At 47.9% G+C, this 18,841-nt stretch overlaps 1 pseudogene; it reads right to left on the reverse strand.

Annotated features, from left to right (window-relative positions):
* Positions 1–16,717, reverse strand: part of LOC137846938 (nucleolar protein 6-like) — a 41,483-nt pseudogene extending 24,766 nt beyond the window's left edge.
* Positions 16,718–18,841: the final 2,124 nt, after the last annotated feature.

An 18,841-nucleotide genomic window follows, 5' to 3' on the forward strand; every position in this document is an offset into this window, starting at 1 on the left:
TGTCCCGCTCTACTCTGCGCTTGAGTACTGTGTGTAGTTCTGGGCACCACAGTATAAAAAGGATATGAAACTGTTGGAGAGTGTCCAGAGGAGGGCTACGAAGATGGTGAAAGGCCTGGAGGGGAAGACGTACGAGGAACGGCTGAGGGCACTGGGCCTGTTCAGCCTGGAGAAGAGGAGGCTGAGGGGAGACCTCATCGCAGTCTACAACTTCCTCGTAAGGGGGTGTCGAGAGGCAGGAGACCTTTTCTCCATTAACACCAGTGACAGGACCCGCGGGAACGGGGTTAAGCTGAGGCAGGGGAAGTTTAGGCTTGACATAAGGAGGGGGTTCTTCACAGAGAGGGTGGTTGCACACTGGAACAGGCTCCCCAGGGAAGTGGTCACTGCACCGAGCCTGTCTGAATTTAAGAAGAGATTGGACTGTGCACTTAGTCACATGGTCTGAACTTTTGGGTAGACCTGTGCGGTGTCAAGAGTTGGACTTGATGATCCTTAAGGGTCCCTTCCAACTCAGGATATTCTATGATTCTATGATCTTTGCTGTTTCAAGAATTCCTCAACAATTCCCCCTTTTTCTTTTTTGAGCAATCTAAGTCTGATGTAACAGTTTTGCAAGTAACCCTTTAACCACGTTTATTACAACACAACACGCAATGATGATTAACACCACAACAAACAGAATCTTTAATCCCTCTTTGATTAGTCCCAGTAACCATCTATGCATTGTCCCAAACAAATCAGTGAGCTATTGATCAAAAGGACTAATATCATGTAGAATCCTTCCCATGTGCTCCTTCAGGAAAGTAATGGATTTGTGAATTGACTCACTATGATCAGAAAGGTTTAAACAGCACATTCCCTCAAAGTCCTCACACCCATGCCCTTGAGCCAAAAGCAAGAAGTCAATAGCAGCTCGATCCTGTAAAAGCACATGTCGCAGACTATTTTGATCTGGTAACATCTCAAGTATCTCTGTCGTGGCATGGGCTTGCTTCTCGGCCCAGCATGCCAATTTTTCTAAATTATTAAGTGTGGCCACAGATGCCACTTCTGGCACTAAACTTACCAATGCTGCTCTAGCTGCAACACCAAGCAATTCAACATTATCATTGCAGTCCGGTGTGAGCAATGCCTGTTTATGTCTGGTGATCTCCCACAACTGTGACAAGCTAGGAGCAAATATAGTAAGTTTACCTAAGTAACGTGGACCTCCAGTAGCATTTGCAGGGATACCTTGCCAGGCCCTATCCCTGAGCTGCCATGGAATCTGCAATCTTGGTCACAAGTGCAAGCCCTGCTGGCAGTATTAGAATCACCATCAGTAATTTCCCTATCCCTTGAGACATCTTGGGCGGCCTTCGCAAATCGGCTTGGCACCCAAACTGGTCCTGCTCAACATACTGCAGGTCTGATACAATATTGTATCCCGCATCTTATTTTTTTTTTTGTCCATTATAATCGGCATCAATTATCCTTGGCAAAACAAACAAAGTACTTGGTCATCCTAACAGCAATACATTACAGTCATTCCCACACCACTTGGTGCAGTTAGGTAGAAGATTCCTAGAAATACTAATGAAATTCCAACATGGAATGAAACCCCTTCAGCACCACACTCTTTGAAAACTTTTTTTTTAGCTGCTGGGATTTATTGAGTTTCTTGTTTTCACTGCTGAGATCTGTGGCCGCCTTTTCAGGTGATCCACCCACATCCTTGGCTGAGCTGCCAGCGACAGCCCGCAGCGCCAGCAGAGGGGCCGACGGGCTGAGGGGGGGGAGGGGGCTGGGGGAAAGCAGCGGCGGCATCGAGTGGGGCCCGCGGGGCGACAGGCCCGGGCGCAGCAGCAGGCAGAATATGACAGAGCAACCCGATGCGGGCGGGCGCTCAAACCAGAGAAATGCAGCAGCCAGCGGCAGGGCAGGTGGGCGGGTGCCCAGAGCTGACAGCAGGGTGGGCGGTGGGACTGGTGGCGCTTTGCCCTAGGCATTCTGTCAGTCCCACACGGTACTGCTAGAGCTGACACCACCGCCATCACCTCCTGCTGCTCAGCTTTCATACCACACAGCGCATTAATTGCTGTCCGCCATGTTCCACTTACTTCTTTATCCAGCTTTCCACTTGAGATGGCTTTATCCCATAAGAGATCTCCTACCTCCCACCACTCTTCTGGGCTCACAGCGCTACTCTTCCGTTGTCTTCACCGACTCCTCTGTTCTCCCATAGAAGTTTTGAGGTCCGGCTCGATCACCAATGTCCCATGTCTCAGGCCCCACTTGTTGCAGGAAGAACAACTGAAGTCATGACATACCCCAATACAGTCAGATCATTCTCTCTTTATTATTCGAATAGCCTGATTCTTACAGCAATCTAGCAGGGGCAGAGAGCATCTAACACAAGATTATTGGTTGAAAGCACTCAGACAAACAACTGCAAGAAAACAACCCCCTTGTGGTAGCAGTCATGTAGACCTTGTCCTTGAAGGAAGTGCCAGCTGCTTGCAACAGTATTTTTTAATTCCTCACTCGGGCAATAAGGAACATCATTATGGCAACTACTTGTAGTTGTCCTGATAGCTTGGTTTGCTCAGCTGCAGCAAGTCATGGCCTCCTTGCTGTTTCAAAAATCCCTCAACAGGCCATCACCCTTCCCAGACAGAGGGGCATCCCAGGGGCCAGGATGTCATGTCATCAACATCTCACAGCCAGCACCAGCAGCTCAGCAGTGCCTTCATCCTTGACCTGTAACGGTTTGTCCATAGCAGGCACCCAGCATCACACATGGCATCCCCAAAACCACTAGTGTCCCCAACCAACACCACCCCACAAGGGGAACTCCCCTCATCTCAGAGCAATCAGCTTGCAGTCCCTTCTCCAGTGTGCTGGCAGCAAACTCAGGAACAAACAGGAGCCCAAATATCAGGGACCCAACATCCTTGTGCTTTGGGGATTCAGCATCAATTGGCCACTGAGAAGAAACAAAATATGAAGTACATGGAGAGATGACATTGCTAGAGCAGTGTCTGCTGGGATAGGTAAGCTTCCTGCTACACAGGATATGCTCTCAGATGCCCAGATGGGCACAGACAGGAAAGGTCTTAACAGGTCTCCTGGTGAGAAACCTGCTTGCCTTCACCTTGCCCTACTGCTGGGCCACAACTTCCACCTAGACCAAGCCTCCCAGCCACACCTCATGCCCCAGGTCCTACCTTCCTACACAAAGGGGACAGGCACATCTCCTCCCCTGTGAGTAAAAAAAAAAAAAACTCCCTGCACCCAGCAGTGCCACAAGGGATGTACAAGACCCCACAAGCAGCAAAGGATCTAGTGTCACTGCCCACTGTGTTACCTCAGGGGTCTGAGAGGAGTGTGCCATAAGCAGCGCTCTTCCAGCCAGCCTGTGGGCCAGCAGCGAGATGATGAAGGGAAAGGCTGCAGCCACATAGTTCCCACTGCAATCCATCAGCTTGTTCAGCAGCTCCATCTTCTTGCAGGCACTTTGTAGCTTGGAGACATGCTTCAGGCTACAGGAGGAAAAAAGCCAGTCACACACCTCTGCCTCCTTCACCAAATCCCTTCTGCGAGAGAGATGCTAGAGGATGGGTAAAGTGAAGGAGCAGAGGGTCCTTGCCCAAGATGAGGGCTACAAGAAGAAACACTGCACTTTAGCATCTCAGGCCAAAGCACAGCTTCCCAGGAGGAGGGTGGCAATCTAGACAGTAAAAGTGGAAGGGCCAAATGGAAGAGACACCAACATCTATCCCAGAGCTAGCAGAGCCATCTCCCACTAAACAGGTCTAAATCCACTCTGGTCAGAAACTAGAAACAGCCCGCTCCTCCCCAAAGAGGCTCACTCAGCACCACCCCACCAGCACAAGCAGACTCAATGGAAGACATGGTCAAAGGTTCTGAGCATGGGCTTCAGGGTCATGAGCAACGCCTGGAAGCCATCCACCATCCTGTCATCCAGAATTTCCATGGAGCACTTGGCTTCCAACTGGACCTGAGCAAGGAGACAACACAGGAGCATGAACAGGAAGGGAGGGGCAAAGCAAATCCCTCCAACAGCTGTCACCAGTGTCCCCCAGTGAACCCCAGCTCTATGGTCCCCAGCAGACACTGAGGTGAGACAACCTCCACCCTCATCTGTCACTTGACTACACACTATGCTGCTGGCTAAACACCCCCCCCCTTGATGTCCCTGCCATCAAAGTGGATTTTTCTGTTCCAAAACTTTTTCCCTGCTAAACAGCTGTTTGGCTTCACCTGAAGGTACCCACACACAGGAAAACAACTTTCTTCCACCATCCAATAGGTAAATCCAAGTCTTAAAATGAACTCCTAAGATTCAGAGCCAAGGAGAGGCATTAAAAGCTTGAAATGCAGACCTGAACCCCCCCTCCTCACATCCAACAGCCTCCTCTCAGACACCCAACCATTCTGCATGCCTCTGCTCTCTAAGGCAGCATCCTAGGATGCCCTGACAACCTGCTGGTACCTGGTGGTATTTGCTAACAGTCATACCCACGCAGAGGTTCACCAGCCCGGAGGGATCCACAAAGACTACTTTGCCTGGTGGAAGTCAGACAGCGCAGGCTGGAAGAGCAGAGAAAGCCTACAGAGCCACAGCACAGACACCAGAGCACTAACCATCACCTTGCTGCCATTCCACAGCAGGCACTTCCCTGCCATAGCAGTGCTGGCAGCACTGCTATTGCTCACCAGGTAGGCATCCACATCCTTCATGAGGCTGATCCCCATCACACTCAGGTCAGTGGTGGCTGTGGGCAAACAGGAAGGAACAAGTCATGCTGCCACCTGTGTCTCCCCCACTGGTGAGGGTGGTATAGCCATTTGCCAATGCCACTGTGTCCTCAGCTATGTCAAACAGGGCTGCAACAAGGTGCTGGGATCTACCCTCCCCTCTACAACATGTTCTGCTACCACATCCCCTCCTGTTCATCCTGCCCACAGGGGCTCAGCAACAGAGGGAGAAGAGCCATACCCCTCCCCCGCCCTTTCCTCTACTCTGTTCAGGCTTCATGCAGAGACTCTGGTTCAGCCACACTTTGAGGTTTGAGAAGGGCGATTCCAATCCTTCATGCCCGGGAAGCCAGTGGAGGCAGTGGACAAGAACTGCAGGTGGGACAGCAGCACCATGTCACAGAGGATGGAGTTGTTGTAGTGTGGGGTGGGTGGCTCAGGGGCTCCTGTGCAAGGAGGCAACCGACATGTTGGATCCAATCACAAACCTCCCACTCACAGAAAAGGGCTGCAGCGAGCCCAGCTCCAGGTGCAACAAGCAGCCTCGTGTTCCCCCAGCCCAGGCCCTACCTTCTTTGGGGGCACTCTGCTTCATGAACCAGGCTCTCCAAACATTGTTCTAGCTTGTTTGGAAGCGGCTCAGCTTGAAGAAACCGGGGCAGGACAGGTGTGAAGTCAAACAGTAACCAGCTTCTCATCCTTGCCTGTAAGCACGAAAAAGGGGGGAAGATGATAACAGGGAGCAGGGGTGAGGAGGTTGGACAGGAAGGACAGTACCACACAGAGCCACGTTTCTGTAGGGCCTGCTTTGTTCCCTGCAGAGCCCAGCCAACCTGCAGAGGGAGGCTCAAGAAGCCTAGGAGGGGAAGAGACATCAAGGATGAGGATGGGTGAGGGATTGATTCAAAGATCGAAGCCGAAATTCCTTTAAGTGGTATATTCTTTATTGCAGCGCTGGATGCACGGGGGATCTCTCCACCTATCGTGCATACCCAAAGCAGAAAGCAGTCTTGAATTTATACAATCAATCTATCAATATTCTACAAGCGCCTATACATATGCATTACCTATCCCCGCCTTCCCTCGCTTCTCATGCTAATTAGCCTTTTGGCACCTTGCGCCTGCGTAGAGCCTCCCAAGAATTGTGGGCAGGGGTCTTTGGGAGGAAGACCCCGAGTCTTCCTCACAGTGTACTTTTCACCTTTGGTCAGGAATCCGCTGAATTGGCACGTTTCTTAATTGCGAGAGCTGGTTGTTGCCAATTCTTCCGTTTGTTGTATCTTTATAATGAATTCCAATGTCCAATTTTGAGATTTATAGTCCTTACGTTTGTTTCTCTGTCCGACTGCCGCTTCCTTATCATGAGTTCCAGTGTCTTGTTTCGAGATATACAGTCCATGTCTGGGGATTGTCCTTGCCTCCCCAATGCCTCCCCAATACCTCCTTAATCAATCCCCCCTTTTCTTTTCCCATGCAAATTCTTTTGCATCAGATACTTTCATTATTTACAGTAACACAACAAAGCAGGCATCTAAACAACACGCACACAAATATTCCTAACACTACTAATGTTATAGAGCAATGAACACTTGTTTCAAACATTGGAAATTGGGCAACCAGGAGGTTAACTTATTCCATATTTCACTAAAACTCCATGAAAGATCATCTTTACTGATCTCATGTAGGACCCTTGTCTGCTTCCATATTTCTTCCAGGTCGGTAGAGATCCTTGCACTCTGATCTACATACACACAACAACTTGTGTTTATTACTGTACAGACTCCCCCTTGAGCGGCCAGTAACAAGTCTAGGGCCATCCGATTTTGTAATACTACCTGTGATAAACTAGATATCTCTTCTTGTTGAGCCTTTATAGCATCCAGAGTTTTGTTTTCTAACTTCTCTATAATTGCAGAAATATTAACTATCGCCTTTTCCAATTCACTCACTCCTAACCATGGGATAAACCATCGAACAAAACTATGAAAAGCGGTGTCTCTCTCTATCAATGGATTGTTAATTTTTCGTCTAATTCTCCGGATATGATTTCTCAAATAACCTCGAGGCGCTACATCATGTATGGTCAAATTGGGGACTACTGCTCCAAGAGTGCAAGTTCCCTTCCAATTCTCGGGCAAGACCTTCCGGGCTGTATCATTGCATAGCCAATACCACCCTTTTCCTTCTGGAACCGGCCAGCTGGTTGAATTTGCCCAGCCGCTAGTCGTACTAATATCAATTGTTCGATTACAAGATGTCTGATTTCCCACATAAGTAGTATCCGTATTTATACAATCCTGTTTTCCCATACCCCTAGGTGGGTTACACCTTTGTACACATACATAGTAAGATTCCAACGGCACAAAGCTACTCACTTCTAGTTCCAAAACTTCTTCATATTTTCGACCCCAAGATGTGTTTTCCCACCAATTAGTCCAAGGTAAGTTTGCAGGCAAGGGAATCCTGATTAACGATACACCCTTATTCCCATGCTGTGGCAGGTGGGTGCATACCCAGCAGTTTGTCTTATTAATTACTTGAGAAATTGTTTGTATCAGGGACAGGTGTAAGTTCTCATCCCAAACTGCCCACCCCAAACCTGAGAACCACACCCCTGCAATCATTAGGATCTGGAAAACCATAATTTTGTTGGTCCAATTGGAGTGGTGGTCCATATCCTCGCCAGGGCCTTCTTCACCCTTGAATCGTGGATCCAAGCTGCTTGCTCCTTAATCTTAATGGCAGTGTGTGTTGTCAGTAATACCTGGTATGGTCCCGTCCACTTTCCTTCCGTTTTTCCTCTAGGGGTTGTCCTGAAAAAGTCTTTATATATATAATCCCTGAGCTTAAAAGGGTGGATTGGTTGATCCAACCGTCTAGCCCAGGTCTTGAGAACAAATTTATGTACTTTATTTAATTATTTCTGAAGTTCAGTTATATATGCATATAAATATTCTAATCCTAACTGCGTTCGATCCTCTCCACTAAATAGAAATGGATACGGCCTTCCATATAAGATTTCAAAGGGACTCAAATTCCCTTTTATTCTAGGTTTAACTCAAATTCTAAGTAATGCTAAAGGGAGGGATTGAGGTCATGACAAATTAGATTCTTGTCCGATTTTAGCTATTTGTTGTTTAATTAAATGTTTCATTTTTTCTACCTGTCCACTTGCCTGCGGTCTATAAAGAGTATGCAGTTGTCTTTAGAATATCTTTAGAATCTTACTTATCTGTTGTACCACTTGCACACAAAAATGTGAAACTCTATCAGAAGACATTGCTACTAGAATCCCAAAGCATGGTATTATTTCATTTAACAAGACTTTAACCACTTCTTCTTGCTTTGTTTGTTCGACAGGGAAAGGCTTCAGGCCTTCCTGAAATCATGTCAGTCAGAACCAGTAAATAACAATACCCCCCTTTTCTAGGGAGTTCTGAAAAATCAATTTGCCAATGCTGCCCAGGATAGTTCCCTTTACCAATGACACCAAATGTCACCCTATTTCCTGTATTGGGATTATGACGCATACAGGTGTCACATTGTTGGGTTACCTGCCTTATTGTGGTATACAGATTTCTTGCTACCAAGACTCGATTTAATAGTTTATACAGGGCATCGGCTCCCCAATGGGTTTTATTGTGTTCCCCCAAAACCATAGGCCACACCAAATTAGAGGGCATAACAACCCTGTTGTCCTTCAAATGAGCCCACCCATCAACATTCAGCTTCCCTTTTAGATCCTCGATCAACTTTAAATCTTCTTTTGAATATTTAGGAGCCTGTCCTTTCTCTAATGCCTGAATTTTACCGTCTGGTATTAAAGCAAGCACTTCCACTTGGCCTCTTTCCGCCGCCCTTCTTGCCTCTTTATCAGCCAATCTGTTCCCAATCTCGAAGTCGGTGGATCCTCTTTGATGCCCTCAGCAATGCATAATAGCCACTTTTTCTGGTTGTTTTACAGCCTCTAACAATTTTAAAATTTCTTCAGCATGTTTTATCTGTTTTCCCTGAGCAGTCAGTAATCCACGTTCTTTCCAAATCGCTCCGTGAGCATGTACCACGCCGAATGCATATTTAGAATCTGTCCAAATATTTACCCTTTTTCCAGCTGCCAGTTCCAATGCTCTCGTGAGAGCAACTCTCTCCGCCTTTTGAGCTGATGTTCCAGGGGGTAAAGGCTTAGACTCAATTACCTGCTGAGTAGTTGTTATAGCATATCCAGCTTTACGTTGTCCTTGTGTAACAAAACTGCTCCCATCCGTGAACCAAGTTTCTTCTGCATCTTCCATGGGCTCCTCCTTAAGGTCTGGTCGGCTGGAATACACAGTCTCCATAGTTTCTAAGCAATCGTGAATCACAGGTTCCGCCGGAGCATCGCTAAGAAAAGAGGCTGGATTCACAATATTAGTTATCACAATTTCCACATCGTCCTGTTCTACCAATATTGCTTGATATTTCAAAAATCTCTGAGGAGATAACCAATGAGCCCCCTTTTGTTCTAAAACTGCTGACACAGTGTGCGAGACAAACACTGTTATCTTCTGCCCCATTGTAAATTTCCGGGCTTCTTGTATATTCATAATTACGGCTGCCACTGCTCGCAGGCAGCCTGGCCATCCTTTACTTACTTCATCCAATTGTTTAGAGAAATAAGCCACTGCCCTTTTGTAAGGTCCCAACTTTTGTGCTAGTACCCCTAAGGCCATACCCTGTCTTTCATAGGAGTATAACCAAAAGGGTTTAGACAAATCTGGTAAACCAAGAGCTGGGGCTCGCATCAACTCCATCTTAAGCTTCTTAAAGGCTGCTCGGGCTTCTCCTGTCCATATTAGTCTTATGCAGTTATCTTTAATTAAATCATACAAAGGCCTTACAATTAATCCATAATTGTTGATCCATAATCTGCACCAACCTGTCATTCCTAGGAAAGTTCGTAATTCTTTAACAGTCTGTGGTTCTGGGGTACGACAGATTGCTTCCTTGCGTTCCGTCCCCAATTCACGTTGTCCTCCTGAGATCTCAAATCCTAGGTACGTCACGTGGGTTTGAACCAATTGTGCCTTCTGTTGTGAAACCCGGTATCCATTCATTCCTAGGAAATTAAGGAGGCTCACCGTCCACTGTATGCAGCTTCCCCTGTCTTCGGTAGCAATCAAGAGATCATCAACATATTGCAGCAGGACCCCTGCAGAATTGGGGGCTTCCCAGGATTCAAGTTCCTTTGCAAGTTGATTACCAAAAATCGTAGGGCTATTTTTAAACCCCTGAGGAAGCACTGTCCATGTCAACTGGACTTTTCGTCCTGAGTCAGGATTTTCCCATTCAAAGGCAAAGAGGTTTCGGCTTTCTGGGGCCAAGGTTAAACAAAAGAAGGCATCCTTTAAATCCAGTACGGTAAACCAGACCAACTTGTCCCTTAACTTGGTCAATAGCGTATAAGGGTTTGCTACCACAGGGTGTATGTCTTCAGTGATTTTACTTATGGCCCTCAAATCCTGAACTAACCTATAGCTTTTTTCATCTGCCTTTTTAATTGGCAATATGGGTGTATTGTATTCTGATTCACATTCAATCAATAATCCATACTGTAAAAATTTATCAATTATCTCTTTAATTCCTTTCCTATCTTCTAACCTCAAAGGATATTACTTAACCTTAACAGGTTTCTCTCCTGGCTTTAATTTAATAATTAAGGTAACATTTTTGCTCTTCCAGGGACTTCGGTAGCCCAAACTCCTGGACATATTGATCTGTGATCTCTAAAGGTATTTCACTTTTAGGGTCAGTTTGTATTAGTGCCAAGCTTAACACATTTATTAGTTGTTCTCCTATTCTTAATTTCATTTTCCCTTTTTCAATGACAATTTCTGCTCCTAATTGCTCTAATAAATCTCTACCTAAGAGTGCCCATGAGGAGTTAGGCATATATAAAAATCTGTGTATGCCCCATTGTTTCCCTAACTTGTACTTCAAAGGTTCACAAAAATAAGCCTTTTCGGTTACACCTTGTCCTGGTTTCAGTTAGAATAGAGTTAATTTTCTTCCTAGTAGCTGGTAGAATGCTACGTTTTGGCTTAGGATGAGAAGAGTGTTGATAACACCCTGATGTTTTAATTGTTGCAGAGCAGTGCTTACACCAAGCCAAGGACATCTCAGCTTCTTGCTCTGTCCTGCCAACAGGCAGGCTGGGGGTGCAGTAAGAGCTGGGAAGGGACAGACCCAGGACAGGTGACCCAAACTAGCCAAAGGGGTATTCCATCCCATCTGGGGTCATGCTAAACAATATATAGGGGTGGCTAGCTGGGGGAGAGGGTCGGACTGCTCGGGGTTAGGCTGGGCATCGGTCAGCGAGTGGTGAGCAATTGCATTGTGCATCACTTGTTTGTACACATTATTAGTAGTGGTACTATTATCATCATTGTATTATTACTATTATTATTATTATTTTCCTGTCTTATTAAACTGTCTTTATCTCAACTCACGGGCTTCACTTTCCATTTCTCTCCCCCGTCCCAGAGAGGGAGGGGGAAGGTGAGCGAACGGCTGCGTGGTGTTTAGCTGCCAGCCGGGTTAAACCACAACACACCTTTTACCCTAACATAATAATTCTGTGAAGGCATTAATGCTTGATTTAGAACTGAATACGTTGCCCCATATCAATAAGAAATTTCACTTCCATTCCTCCCCTAGCTTCATTATAATCAGTGGAGGATCCGCTAGGGTAGATTCCCCAGGTCCCCGTTATTCCTGTTGAAATCAGGGACCAATGATTACCCTAGAAAAAGGCTAGTCAATTTGTCCTCCGAAGCCAGCTCCAAACCGTTTTGTTTTATTTATTTATTTATTTATTTTCATTACATTTCAGAGTTGGTCCAAAAATTCCATAGGGGTTTCTTTTAGACCTTGTTGGAAGCATATTCTCAATTCCCAATTCATCCAGATTTTAGTATTTACTTAGCCGTTCATAATTTTAGGGATGATTAGGGTCTCAGTGGGGTCGGTCAGGGGAATGCAGTTGTCCACAGTTCCCTGAGCGGTCCCATCGGTAATCTGAGCTCGCACATGAACTCAGGTTGTTTTAAGAGTTAACTGTTTTTCTGTTTCCATAACAACTCTCTCTCAGACCCATCATGATCCATTTGCCCCAAAGGGCTAACACCCATGATTTTAAGATCTCTGCCTAGAGCAGAGGCAGAACTGTTAACATTCCTACATCCTCTTTCCCTGCTCATTCAACTTCAAACACCTTTAACACTTTCAACAACCCTTTTAACACTTCCTTTATCTTTCTCCAGCCTGTACTTCTCTAATGCCAACATCAAAGGCTCAGTCAGGGGCCAACTTAATTCCGTACCTTTTCCCACCAAGATGCTGAAACAACATCAGTATACAACATTTCATCCTGTTCTCCTTCTCAAAACCAACATTAACTGTAGCAAAACATTAGAGTTTAAAGTTCCATTTAGGGGCCACTTTTCTCCACATTCCAGCTTATAAAGCGGCCACCATTGATTACAATATTTTATCAAGGTTTTCTTATTTTCACTTCCACCCAGAGCCCCCCCTATATCCTTCCAATGACTCAAAATACAACCCAGCGTACTTTTCTTAGGAATTTCACTGCTTACTCGCCCCCCATTTTCCAGTTTACACTTTCAGAATACACGTGTTACTTACAAAAGCGTATCACAAAAACGTATCACTCACAAAATTACAGGCACGCAATATCTTTCAGTAGCGATGTCACAAAGCTACTATTACCAGCAATATTGCCAAAATCACAATAACAATAGTCAGAGTCAAATTCCACATGCGATAAGTCAGAAAACCGAACTGTGTAACACCGTAATGATATCTTTCTTATAACAATGCCACGAACCTACTATTACCACCAGAAAAATAGCCAAAATCGCAGTAACAATAACCAGAGTTAAATACCATACTCCATGAGTCAGAAAACCGAAATAGACAACACAATTCCAGATGGACCTTAAAGCGAGCTCTTTCCTTAAGGTCCCCAAATATACTTATGGTGCTTACCACAAAGTATATACCAAACACTGTCCTGCAGAAGATCACCTTCCGACTTACTGGACAGTCCCAGATGACCGGTCTACCAGAAAACCAAACCAGAATAAAGAATATACTCACTTACAATGATGGGGTCCTTGTCTGCCTCCGCAGTGATCCGGTGAGTCGAGGAGTCCCTCCGGGAAATCCCGGGGGTACCCTAGGGAGTCCTGTCCCCAGCGGGTCCTGCAGACCGGCAGAGAGGTAGTCCCATCTGGGGTGCCAGATTGATTCAAAGATCGAAGCCGAAATTCCTTTAAGTGGTATATTCTTTATTGCAGCGCTGGATGCACGGGGGATCTCTCCACCTATCGTGCATACCCAAAGCGGAAAGCAGTCTTGAATTTATACAATCAATCTATCAATATTCTACAAGCACCTATACATATGCATTACCTATCCCCGCCTTCCCTCGCTTCTCATGCTAATTAGCCTTTTGGCACCTTGCGCCTGCGTAGAGCCTTCCAAGAATTGTGGGCAGGGGTCTTTGGGACGTGGGCAGGGGTCTTTGGGAGGAAGACCCCGAGTCTTCCTCACAGTGTACTTTTCACCTTTGGTCAGGAATCTGCTGAATTGGCATGTTTCTTAATTGCGAGAGCTGGTTGTTGCCAATTCTTCCGTTTGTTGTATCTTTATAATGAATTCCAATGTCCAATTTTGAGATTTATAGTCCTTACATTTGTTTCTCTGTCCGTCTGCCGCTTCCTTATCATGAGTTCCAGTGTCTTGTTTCGAGATATACAGTCCATGTCTGGGGATTGTCCTTGCCTCCCCAATGCCTCCCCAATACCTCCTTAATCAGGATGAGGAGAGGGAGAACTGGGAGCAAAGCTCCAACATTTACCACCAATTGCAAGGACAGCCCCAAACTGATCCCTCTGCTGGAGGAAGGTGAAGGCTCTACCTTGGGGCCTGAGGAGCAGGATGGGCTTGAGATGGTTGCTCTCCACATAGAGAAACTTCATGCTGCTAAAGAGCTTCTCCTTGAAGAAGTGGTGGGCAATGTGGGCCAGGTACACAGCTCTCTTGCAATGGTAGCACTGGTTCAGGTTGTCTTTGTCCTGGAAGACTTCCTGCAAGGGGAGGGACAGGGGAATCTCAGCTCTCCTGCAGGCAGAGCCTGGTTAAGCCCAAGGCACCACACCCACAGCTCCCCCCATCTCTGACATACAGCTACAGCCTGAGGGAGCTCCAGGTCAGCGAGGAACTGAGGAACACCGCCTTGCTGGTTCACCAGGCTCTAGGATCACAGAACCAAACTGCACAGCCTAACAGGACACTGTATCTTCTCAAAACCCATCAGAGACACACTGAACAGCAAGAGGAGGCAGCTCTAAGCCGATAACAGCTTGCAAACATCAGCCTCCCTCTAACACAGACTTGGCAGTAGGGGCAGAAATACAATGGCATTCAAAGCAAGACAACATTCTACTTTCCTAGCAACATAGAGGAGGTTCAGCCCAGGGAGAGGGCATGGAGATCATAACGAGGAGCTAAAACCAAAGCCACTAAAATCTCTGAACCAGCATCAGCACTGATGTCTCACTCCCCAGCTCCTCACAGAAGTTGCCATGCTGTGTTTGTGTCCAGAATTGAGGACAGGGGCAGGACCACAGGGGACAGGAGATGGGGCTCAGCTCAGGCACAGCCAGACTCACCCATCATCTTAGGGCCACAAAGATGATACAGGGCCTGGAGCATCTTCCCTATGAGGAAAGGCTGAGAGAACTGGGTCTGTCCAGCCTGGAGAAGACAGAGGGGATCTCCTCAGTGTATATAAATATCTGAGGGATGGGGGACAGAAGGATGTAGCCAACCTCTTCTCAGTGGTTTGTGGGGATAGTACAAGGGGCAATGGCTGCAAGTTAGAGCACAGGAAGTTCCGCACTGACATGCGAAAGAACTTCTTCACGGTGAGGGTGACAGAGCACTGGAACAGGCTGCCCAGGGAGGTTGTGGAGTCTCCTTCTCTGGAGGTATTCAAGGCCTGTCTGGACACCTACCTGGGCACACTGCTCTGAGTAACCTGTTTTGGCAGGGAGGTTGGACCCAATGATCTTTTGAGGTCCCTTCCAACCCCTATAGTTCTGTGATTCTGTGATGGCACCATCATGGCCACATCCGTGTTGATCTCGTGCTTAACGCAGGTGCCTAGCAGGTAGCTGCCCACCATGCTCAGCTGGGCTGGGGGCAGGAAGCTGAACTTGCCCTTCACACCAAAAGGCACCTGCAGGAACAGCACCTTCACATCCCCAGGGAGCCACGTCTGGTTGGTGAGCTGGGGACAGGCAGGAGAAATAAAGGCTGTAAGCATCACCAAGAGCAGATGGGCACAGAACAAGATCCCTCTTCCCACACAGCGCTGCCCTGAGCTGGCAGGCACCCACACCCAGAACTTCAAGACCCCTCCAATGTAAAGCAAGCAACAGAAAAAAATAGTGCCTAAGAGAGGTTCCCACGGGGAACTGGCTCTGTCATCAGCAGAGCCTGCTCCACACAAGGTCCCTCACATATGGTCCTTCCTGCCTCCTCCAGCCCCCTGGGACCTACATCACTTCCTGATGGTCTCCGGGATGGCACTCAGCAAGCTGTTAATTTCATGGAGGAAGGCATCGATCTTCTTCTTCATCTCCTTCAGCATAACCTCCTTCAGAAGTTCTTCAATCTGCAGGGGAAAGGGAACCATGAAGAGCAGCTACAATACTAAAACTGCACCACTGATGGCAAGCCAGGTAAAGAAGACAGAAAGTGAGCTGGGCAATGCCTGTGTCTCTGCAAAAATGTATCTCAGAGCTGAGAGAACTTTCAGTCCCCTGCAGTAGCTCCTACCCTCTCCTGTGAGGTGCTAGATGGAATTCAGCTCCATTCCACTGACTTCCGTGTGAGTTCCAGCCATGAAAAAAGTGGTATGACACCCATAGGCTTTACTCTTAGAAAGGTTTTTGCATGACAAAGTGCCAGCTTCAAGAAGTAACCTTGCAGGTTCACATTGTGAATGAGATCCTAAGGATCCTGCTACCAAAACTAGGAAGCAGCCAGGAAATCAGAGCTGCTCCTGATAAAACCCACAGATGTGAGGGCCACCAGGTACTATTTATTTATCACCCCCTCCTAACACAGGCTGCTTGTTTTCCTGAAACACAAAAACCCTCCTGTCCCACTCAGAAGATTTGCAGCAACCAGGTACACATGGTGGTGTTATCCCCAACCCTGATAAGCAATAAATCACCACACAGCAAGATGCGGCACTCACACTTCCAACACACTACAAACACCTGCTAGAAATGTTCGATTTTAAAGCAATAAATGAAGCAAAAAGCTCAGGGTGGGGTAGCAATAACAACTACAGCTGAGATCCCATAATGTGGTAAGTAAGTCTTGTGAAGCCTGCACTTTGTCCCCACACCATGCCCACCGTCCGCCAGCCCAGCTCCCACAGGGGACACACTAGGAGAGCTCCGCAGCCTGTTCACAGCCTGACGCCAACCCCCCCCCCCCCCCCGCCCCCCAGGCCTTAAGCACAGATGGGGCTCATCGACAGGCGGAGCAGGCTGGAGTGGAAAAGATCCTCTGTCTCCTTAAGGCAGTTCAGTTCCTCGCTGCTCAGCCTACCCACCGGGACCGGCCTCTTCCTGCCCAAGGGGGCTGCGAACCCTGCGCAGGCTCCTTAAACCCTGCGAGGAGGAAAGAGCACAAGCCCTCACCACCATAACGGCCACCGCCTCCTTCTCCCTGTCGTCCCCATGGCGCAGCCCATCCCGCTTAGTGGCCGCCTACCGCCCGCCCATTGGTCCGCACGCACTGCTTCGGGCTCCCGATTGGCCGCCTCCTCCTCCCACTCCGCCCCTGGCAAGTTTGAGAGGGAGGGGTAGCTCTTCATTGCTTTGTGGCAGGTTGTGCTGGGGAGGTGCAGCGGTTGTGCGCTCTTGGCGGTACGGCTGGGGGGCAGTGTTAAAGGGGATTGGGGGTGCAAAATGGGGCCGTTTGGGGTTTTGACCTTGACACAGGCAGCACCTAGCCTGTGGGGCCGTGTGGCTCTGTGCTCCAGGCCTCGGGCAGGGCTGGCGCTGCGGGGTGTGTGTTTGAGGTGTCACAGAACAGGGTGGCTGCAGAGGGAACGGAGTTGAGGGCAGAGCTGTGGGGATTTTGTGGTCTGGTCATGAGACACCACAGCCACTTAGCTAGGGGAACCACAGAGTCAAACTATAGAATAACAGAATCAGAAAGGTTAGAAAAGTTCTCCAGGATCATCTGTTCCAACCATCTCCCTACGCCCAATATCACCGCTAAGCCATGTCCCTAAGCACCACATCCAACCTTTAAATGAGGAGAGCCCCCACATGCCCTATAATTTTCATGAGCTTACATACAGTTTGCAACAAAACACCTCCAGTCACATCACTGCAGCAGTCCTAATACCACAGGTCATCAGGGGATGGGGGCAGCCTCAGGTTGGCTCCAGCCCTCTGTTTACATCCCCCAGGAGCTTTGTTCATCTCCAAAATTCTTTCAGAACAGGACTTTTGGTGTTTTTCTCACATTTCTTTTTTTCCTCCTAGTACATCCTGCTAATGCACTCAGGACAGTGTTTGCAGCTCTCCGTCAGTTCCTAGCTTCCAGGCAAAATGGCCAACCATTCCTTGCAAAAGTCAGCCCACGGCAGTTTTCAACCCAGCCTGGAGCAGGAGGCACTGTAACATTTGCACTCGAGCAGCTTGGTCCCCACAGTGCCAGAAACAAGGCCAAGGAGTGATCTAGGGCCCCCCTCTGATCTTCCTGGCAGACAGCAGAGATGGTTTGCTCTGTCCACATGGATGGGCTCTCCATGGTTGGGTGTTAACAGCCCTGTCCTACCAAGTGATGTCTCAGGTGGTTCAGCAGGAACTGTGCATGGCTTCTGGCACAAGGATTTCTGACCAAACTGTTACTGCAAAAATACTATGCCTGAAGTTTTCAACACACCCAGAAAATAGCTTTGTTTCCCAAAGGAGCCAGGCCACAGGCACCATTTCCAGTATGCTCCCGGGTAGGACAAGCTCAGAGCAGCCAGGGGAGCACTACTTCACAATTTGTCAGGGTGGGCATCCTGCATGTAATCTGCAGAGTGCACAAGGCAAAACTGCAGAGCCCAGGTTGCGTAGGGAAACTCCTGTAAGGCTGGGGTAAGCAAGTGCAGCTGGGCTGGTTGAAGCCTACAAGTGAGTTATTGGAGCAGGGGAAATGTTCCCTTTAAGCTGGTGCCTTTGCAGAAACAGCTCCAAAACTCAGGTCCAGCTAGATTCAGGTTGTCAGGGTATTTAAAGACCCATCCAGGAAGCTGACAGAAGTTGCAAAATTGTCGGCACTTGTTCTCATGGGGGACTTCAACTTCCCTGACATATCCTGGAAGCACAACACAGCCCAGAGAAAGCAGTCTAGGAGGTTTCTGGAGAGCATGGAAGATAGCTTCCTGACGCAGCTGGTTAGTGAGCCTACCAGGGGTGGCGCCCTGCTAGACCTTCTCTTCACAAACAGAGAAGGACTGGTGGAGGATGTGGTGGTCGGAAGCTGTCTTGGGCAGAGTGACCACGAAATGGTGGAGTTCTATATTCTTGGCAAGGCCAGGAAGGGGACCAGTAAAACCGCTGTATTGGACTTCCGGAGGGCTGACTTTGTGCTGCTGAGGACACTGGTTGGTAGAGTCCCTTGGGAGGTAGTTCTGAAGGGCAGAGGAGTCCAGGAAGACTGGGCGCTCTTCAAGAGGGAAATCTTAATGGTTCAGGAGCGGTCTGTCCCCACGTGCCCAAAGACGAGCCGGCGGGGAAGAAGACCAGCCTGGCTGAACAGAGAGTTGTGGCTTGAGCTTAGGAGAAAAAAAGAGGGTTTAAAATCTTTGGAAAAGAGGGCAGGCCACTAGGGAGGACTATAAGGATGTTGCAAGGCTGTGCAGGGACAAAATTAGAAAGACCAAAGCTCATCTGGAGCTAGCATATGTGAGACCCATCTACAAGAAGGGCCGGAGGGC

Source organism: Anas acuta, chromosome W, assembly GCF_963932015.1.
Source record: "Anas acuta chromosome W, bAnaAcu1.1, whole genome shotgun sequence".
Classification (NCBI taxonomy): domain Eukaryota; kingdom Metazoa; phylum Chordata; class Aves; order Anseriformes; family Anatidae; genus Anas; species Anas acuta.